Genomic DNA, 7,258 nt, shown 5'->3' with positions numbered 1-7,258 from the left:
GGCGCTGAGGGGCTGAAATGAAAGTAGAGGCTGAGAAAAATTGAGGGCGTAAGAGGGGTGAGAGGCCGAGAACGGGTGGGAGGCTGAGAAGGGCTGCATCTCCCGCGTTAGGCCCGTCCGGCTTTCGCTCCCCTCCCCCGACTCTCCCTGAACACCTCGGAGACCGGGGCTGGTCTGTGCCGGAGCGGAAAAACCGACACCGCTTCTGGGAGCGGTTCTGCTGGCCGCTGGCCTTCTGCCCGCTCCTCTGCCTGTAACATCAGCTTTGCAGGCATCATTTTTAGGTAAATCCTCTCTCTGCTACTCAAAGCCACTCGGCTGCAATAAGAACCGCGTCGGTTTGAACTTTTACTGACTACACAAGAACCCCCTATTCTTCCCTTTGTAGAGAAGATCACTATCACAGGTATCCCACTGGGTCCGATGGGTTGTATTTCGGAATGAAGCTCGCCTGTAGCGCTGTAAACGCTACCAGTTACACAGGACGTAGCTGAACCAGAGCACATCCACCAGGAAAAAGCACACCATTTGTCAGGAAAAGGAGAAAACTTTGGGAAATAAATGTTATTTTCAAGTCTCCACTAGAAACAGTATGGACTTAAGGATGAAAAGCTCTTTAAAGGATCCTGACTGGTCCCTTTGTGTTCCTGATCTTTCTACTCAGCATTTTTACTGTGCCTTTCTAAGGAGCCCAGTCAAAAGTATGAGGATGGAGTCCTGTTGGTCTAGCAAGAGGTGGATATTCATTACCTTCAGGAGTATTTCCAAGGTGCTTTTCAAAAGTGGAATTTAGTGGAGCGTTATAAAGTGTCCTGGACCATGTGTGTAGACCTGGTGCACGTCCCCAGCCCTTTCATCTCTGTCCCCAGCCTGTGGCACGTGCAAGAAACTTCAGAGAGGCTGCACTGGGATTTCTGCCACTTTGAACACAGCGTGTTTGGTTTTTAATGACTTTATAGTCCAGCGGCAGAAAACACCTTCCCTGTTCACTCTGTGTCTGGGGAGCAGGTGACAGTAAGGGGCACCATTTCAGCTGGGCTGGAAGGTTGTGCAGCGGCTGCAGTAGGATGAGGCATGGGCAGGTTCCCGGTCTGCTCATGCCCTGACATGAAATTACATAGCCTGACACAAAAACCTTTGGAAAAGTTTCCTATCATGTGTACGGACTGTTTTCATATATACTAAATAAGGTTGGGTGATGTAAATAAGCTGAGATACCTGTCTTCCCTGGCAGACTTCTCCATGTCCAATTAAAGCCATGGGTGTCCCAGCCAATTCCACCGTGTCTGCCTACACGAGGAATTTGTTAGGATGATTTACACAGGAATCCAGACACTGTGCTTTAAATGAGGGTAAAATTTAGATATTACTCATTTCTATTTGACTGTCAGCTCCCTTGGACGTGATGAAAACAAGCAGTGGGTCCCAGCTGCTCAGCTTGCCCTGCTGTTGTATCTGGGGCTGCTGCGATTCCTATGTAGCGTTGCCAGGACCTTGGGGAGGATGGAAATCCCGACAGGAGAATGCGGACGCTATGCTGTGGGGATTAGAGTTCAAAGTGCTTTAAACCATGGTGCCCAGTTGTTGTCTCCAGCTGACAATGACCAGCAAAGTCCACAGAGACACAAGCAATTTTATCCAAACCTATCTTGGGACTACTGCTTGAGGTCTGCTAATTTTCCAGCTCCTGCTTTTGACACTTTAACCCCTGAAAGCCAGGTCTTCTGTTTTTCTCATGTGTATTAGAGGGACCAGCAAGGGCCCAATTTTTGTTCCTTTTCTATCCATCGTGACTGATAGAGCCCTGGTGAGGACTTCTTGGTAGTGGACATAACTTAGAGAAGATTAAGGGAGGGAGCAGACTGTGGGAGTGAAATGACATCAGATGGTCACGAATGCGTGTTGTGGCTGAGCAATGCTCATGGGAGCCATGAAGGCCCTGGAGGATATCTCTGCCAGCTGTAATGCTATGTAAGAAAACTGAGGGCGAAGGCAGTATGAGAAGGGCAGTTACCGCTGGCGCTGCTCTGAGAGGGTGCTAAAGGGCGGGCGAACACAACCTGCCACCCTCAGGCAGATTGCTCTGGTGGGAGGGCATGGGGAAAAATTGATTTATCTTTATGCACACACACCTGCAAAACAATATTGTCCTTTTCTGAGAACCATATACTTTGTTTTAACTTGCTGGGTGACGGTGGCTTCAATCTGAAGAGATGCTGATGCTAAATGAGAACAAGGCAGTCTGCAGGTAGATAAACTAGATGGACAGTGAAATGGGAACTAGATTGGGAAAAAAAATATTTACTTTCAATTCTCTGTGCTGTGTAACTGAGATCCAGTTTTTTGAAAAATCTGCAATTCAAAAACATTAACTAGACCATTTTACTTGGATCATTTCCTTTAATAGCATTTACAAGTGCCCAACAGAGTAAGGCTGCGGGGACAGCTCCTAAAAGACGAGTACAGCAATAATGAAGGCAGGGCTTCATCGTCCTTCTCGGGTATGTACCAGTATAGCTCCTCCCTTCACACAAGGACATTTGCCTGATCCTGGAGCACCTATCGCTGTACAAATAATAACAGTGTGCTGTGAAGAAATAATTCCTTTCTGATGGGGTGCTGATTGCCCACTAGATGGTACTAAGCATCGACTCTGAAACTGCTGATTAAACTGCCTCCTGTCAATAATATTTTCAGGCTTTGGGGGTTGTTAGAAAACCTCTTGGCTTTTCCATTTTTTTGATCCATACCCAACTTTATAAATAGGTGGGATTTGTCCCATTCAGTGTCATTGTTAGTTAGTTCAGCATGGGAAATGCTTTGATGCAGATTAAAATAACGAGCCTGGAGGCACAGAGAACGTGTGAGTCTCAACTGCTGCTGGCTTTGCTTTAGAGAACACACTCAACCCCCATACAGAGAATGACCCAGTTCCTAAGTTTTTTTGTGTTGGATCCTTATCAGACTTGGCTTTTATAGTTCCTGGAGGCTTTGGGGCACATAGAGGGCACACATCAATGCCTTCCTCCCTGATAAATAGCAGTTCTTTGTGCCAGGCAAAACGTGTCCCCAGAGGGAATGGGATATTGGAAATGTCATCTGTAGCTAGGAAACTGTTTGCCTTGCTCAGATTTCTCCCGGGGTCTGGCATTATGCTTTTGCCGGGCTTTCCCCTGCAGACACACCTGAGCAGTCCCACAGGGCAGCAGAACCATCAGGCCACTGATGGCAGGTCGCACACTGTCACCTCTTCCCAGGCAGAAGAGCAAATGCCAGGCAGAGGCTGCGACTTGGTTGAAAGCACGCACTGGAGCTGGTCAGTGGGCACTCAGCTTGGCTCACCTCAAAGGGCCAGGAGTTTGCCAACAGAGGGGGATTAAAGGATGTCCCGGCTCTCCCCTGCTTTAGGGGCAGGAGGGTGTCCTGCGGGCACCAGGAGGACCACACTTTCCCCAGCACGGCCGCAGTGCCCCGTGCCAGCGGTGAAGGGGTGATAGCCGCTGGAGGCGTTCCCCTCCGGCAGGGGAATTAAGCCAAAACGCCCATTAACAACACAAAACTCTGCCAAGTCAAACAGTTCATTTCAAACCTGCATTTTTGCTGCTTCATGGCTTCCTTCATAGCCTGGTACTTAACTGATGTGGAGTCCAGCGACTTTGTGCTGTGCCCTTCCAGTATGGGAAGGGCATATACATGCATTTCTATAGCAACAAAAATAGGGGGTTTTGCTTACAAACAGTGTTTTGTACAGCTAAGAATAGCCACATTTCCACAAAGTTCTTAAAAAAAGACACAAATGCTAGTTTGGATATTAAGATTAATATATTTAATCTTTCTTGTTTGTAAAACAAGACATAAATTTGTGTATATATATAATTTATATATTTTTTATTTATATATACTATATACAGACAATAAAAAAATTTTCCTCTGTATTAGACTGAGAGATTTATGGAGGAATGATATAGGCATAACAGGGAGCTCGAAGAAACTCAGAGTTTCGTAATAGATAATTCATGGGGAAAAGAAAAACACATCTCCCTGTCGGCCTTCAGCATTATAACAGGCTTTGCCCACCACGGACTGAAATCTGAATTGGCTCTTCCACTGTATATTTGCTACATGGTTATTGAAAGCAGGAGGCTGTCCCCACAGCAGGATCCTCTCTGCCTTGCTGACAGCAATGGCCAAAGTCTGGGACAGCCATGGGCCAGGGGAGGTTATTGCACTCTGTAGAGGATGCGCATGTTAAAAGCACATTGTGCATTTCCATAACTCATATGGAAGAACGAGAGATTTTGAATGTGCGTATTTATAAAAATAATAAAGATGGGAAGCGATTGATCGTACGGAGATCCCTGATCATCCCCAAGTGCTGGGGCACGCTGGCTGGATTTGACAACCGGTCTCACTCCTGGCGCTGTGAGGCCGATGCCATGATCTCCCTTCCCAGCCGGAGGTGGGTGCGATGGGGAGAGGCACAGGGACCCCGGCAGGACCCGCTCTCCCCATGCATGCGTGAAGTGCAGTGGGTGGCAGGGTAAGGGCAACGCAATGTGTAACCTTGCATTTTTCTCCTCACTCTGTTTTGGAGGGTGGGTGACTGCAGTGAAGCACCAATTAAGGCAGTCTGATTGATTAGGTCTAGAAGCTAGACTGGGAGAAGGGGGGGAACATTGGGGTGCGACGGGAAGCAATTGGGAATCATTTTACCATTCACCTGGAAGTGAAAAACAAATAATCCAAAAGCCCCAACTCCAAATAAATAACCATCACACAGTACTAAATAGTGCTTCGTATGGCAGTCAGTCGGGGTGGAGACAAGAAAAGGACCCCAATGCCCTGGCAAGGAGGGCAGCTCCTTTGGCCGATGGCAGTAGCACTGCCTGGCTTGGGGGCAAGCTGTGTCTCACAGACAAAGCTGATCTGGCATTCCTCTCTAAGGGGCATGGTGAAAGGAAATAGGAGAGGGCTTGGGCTGAGCCTTGGAGGCACGGAACTGACCTCTGGAGAATGGTGTGAAAGAGATCTCCTTTCAGCTGTTAGCCCAGCTTCTGGCTTGCAATGGTCAAAGATCAATCTGGGTTCCTTGCAGGCTCTCTAGCATGGACACAGCCATCCAGCAGAGGAAGGGGATCATAGATAGAATAATAGAATCAAGGAATCATTTAGGTTGGAAAAGACCTTTAAGAACATTGAGTCCAACCATCCAACACTGCCAAGTCCACCACTAAACCATGGCCCTAAGCGCCATGTCTACATGCCTTTTAGCAGCCTGTTCCAATGTTTAACTACTCTTTCAGTAAAGAAATTTTTCCTTACATCCAATCTAAACCTCCCCTGGCGCAACTTGAGGCCATTTCCTCTCGTCCTTTCGCCAGTTACTTGGGAGAAGAGACCGACACCCACCTCGCTACAACCTCCTTTCAGGTAGTTGTAGAGAGCAATGAGGTCTCCCCTCAGCCTCCTTTTCTCCAGGCTAAACAACCCCAGCTCCCTCAGCCGCTCCTCATAAGGCTTGTTCTCCAGACCCCTCACCAGCCTCGTTGCCCTTCTCTGGACACGTTCCAACATCTCAACATCCTTCTTGTAGTGAGGGGCCCAAAACTGAACACAGTATTCGAGGTGCGGCCGCACCAGTGCTGAGTACAGGGGCACTATCACTTCCCTGCTCCTGCTGGCCACACTATTTCTGATACAGGCCAGGATGCCGTTGGCCTTCTTGGCCGCCTGGGCACACTGTCGGCTCATGTTCAGCCGGCTGTCGACCAACACCCCCAGGTCCTTTTCCGCCAGGCAGCTTTCCAGCCACTCTTCCCCAAGCCTGTAGCGCTGCATGGGGTTGTTGTGGCCAAAGTGCAGGACCCGGCACTTGGCCTTGTTGAAGCTCATACAGTTGGCCTGGGCCCATCGATCCAGCCTGTCCAGGTCCCTCTGCAGAGCCTTCCTACCCTCGAGCAGATCAACACTGCCGCCCAACTTGGTGTCGTCTGCAAACTTACTGAGGGTGCACTCGATCCCCTCATCCAGATCATTGATAAAGATATTAAACAGAACTGGCCCCAATACTGAGCCCTGGGGAACACCGCTCGTGACCGGCCGCCAACTGGATTGAACTCCATTCACCACAACTCTCTGGGCCCGGCCGTCCAGCCAGTTTTTTACCCAGCGAAGAGTACACCTGTCCAAGTCATGAGCAGCCAGTTTCTCCAGGAGAATGCTATGGGAAATGGTGTCAGAGGCTTTACTAAAGACAACATCCACAGCCTTTCCCTCATCCATTAAGTGGGTCACCTTGTGGTAGAAGGAGATCAAGCTAGTCAAGCACGACCTGCCTTTCATAAACCCATGCTGACTAGGCCTGATCACCTGGTTGTCCTGCATGTGCCATGTGATGGCACTCAAAATGATTTGCTCCATAACCTTCCCTGGCACTGAGGCCAGACTGACAGGCCTGTTGTTCCCTGGATCCTCCCTACTCGCACACATTAAGCCCTCGCCTTTTGCACAGGCAGTACCTGTGCTCAGGACTAGGGCATTGGTGCCTAAGCTGTGAAAGTAGAGCCTGCTAGGGTGACCTAGCTCTGCCCCAGGATTATGGCATCCTGCTCATGCTAGGACTACTTCCCAAGCCCTAGCATAGCAGCAGGGACTTGCACCCCAGAGATCCCTTCTGCTGCTAATTACGTTGCATTTGTGGGCCAGGAAGACCCTGGAGGCAGAAGAGCTGTTTACGTGGCAAGACATTGGTTTGGCTCCAAACTGCCCAAGTGAAGCCAGGAGATCTCAGCTCAGTTCCTGCTAACTCACTGGCCCACCATACACCGTGACAAAGGTCTTTGCACAAGTGAGGCCCAGAACCACATGAAACCAAACTAGCATGGAGACAGGGTGACTGTGCCCCCCAAGTACTGTCACCGACAAGCCAGCATGGGAGAGCAAGCAGAGCAGCTGCTTGAGACCCCTGATGAGCTGGTTGCACAGCTTGTGACAGGGCATGAATTTACCCTTCAAAAACACCACCAACACAACCATCCAATCTGCAGAGATAAAAGAGCGTCTTGGCTATCGCAAACCCCAGTAGATGTGGGCCTGTAGACACGCATCCTCACCAGACCGATGCGATTTGAGAACCACTAGCACATGGCCCGGCACACATTGGCTTGTTGGTTTTCGTAGCTGGCTTACTTATTGATCAACGTCTTTAGGGAGCGTGTGAGCGTGCTCATGACAGTGGCAACCGTGGCTGACTGGCGGG

At 49.3% G+C, this 7,258-nt stretch overlaps 1 protein-coding gene across 1 annotated transcript in view; it reads right to left on the bottom strand.

The window, feature by feature from the left end:
* FRMPD3 (FERM and PDZ domain containing 3) overlaps positions 1 to 7,258 on the bottom strand; it is a 44,263-nt gene that overhangs the window by 5,281 nt on the left and 31,724 nt on the right.

Source organism: Pygoscelis adeliae, unplaced genomic scaffold (genome assembly GCF_000699105.1).
Source record: "Pygoscelis adeliae isolate BGI_AS28 unplaced genomic scaffold, ASM69910v1 Scaffold79, whole genome shotgun sequence".
NCBI lineage: Eukaryota > Metazoa > Chordata > Aves > Sphenisciformes > Spheniscidae > Pygoscelis > Pygoscelis adeliae.
The sequence above is the reverse complement of the archived record's forward strand: the minus strand, read 5'-3'. Positions and strand labels throughout refer to the sequence as shown.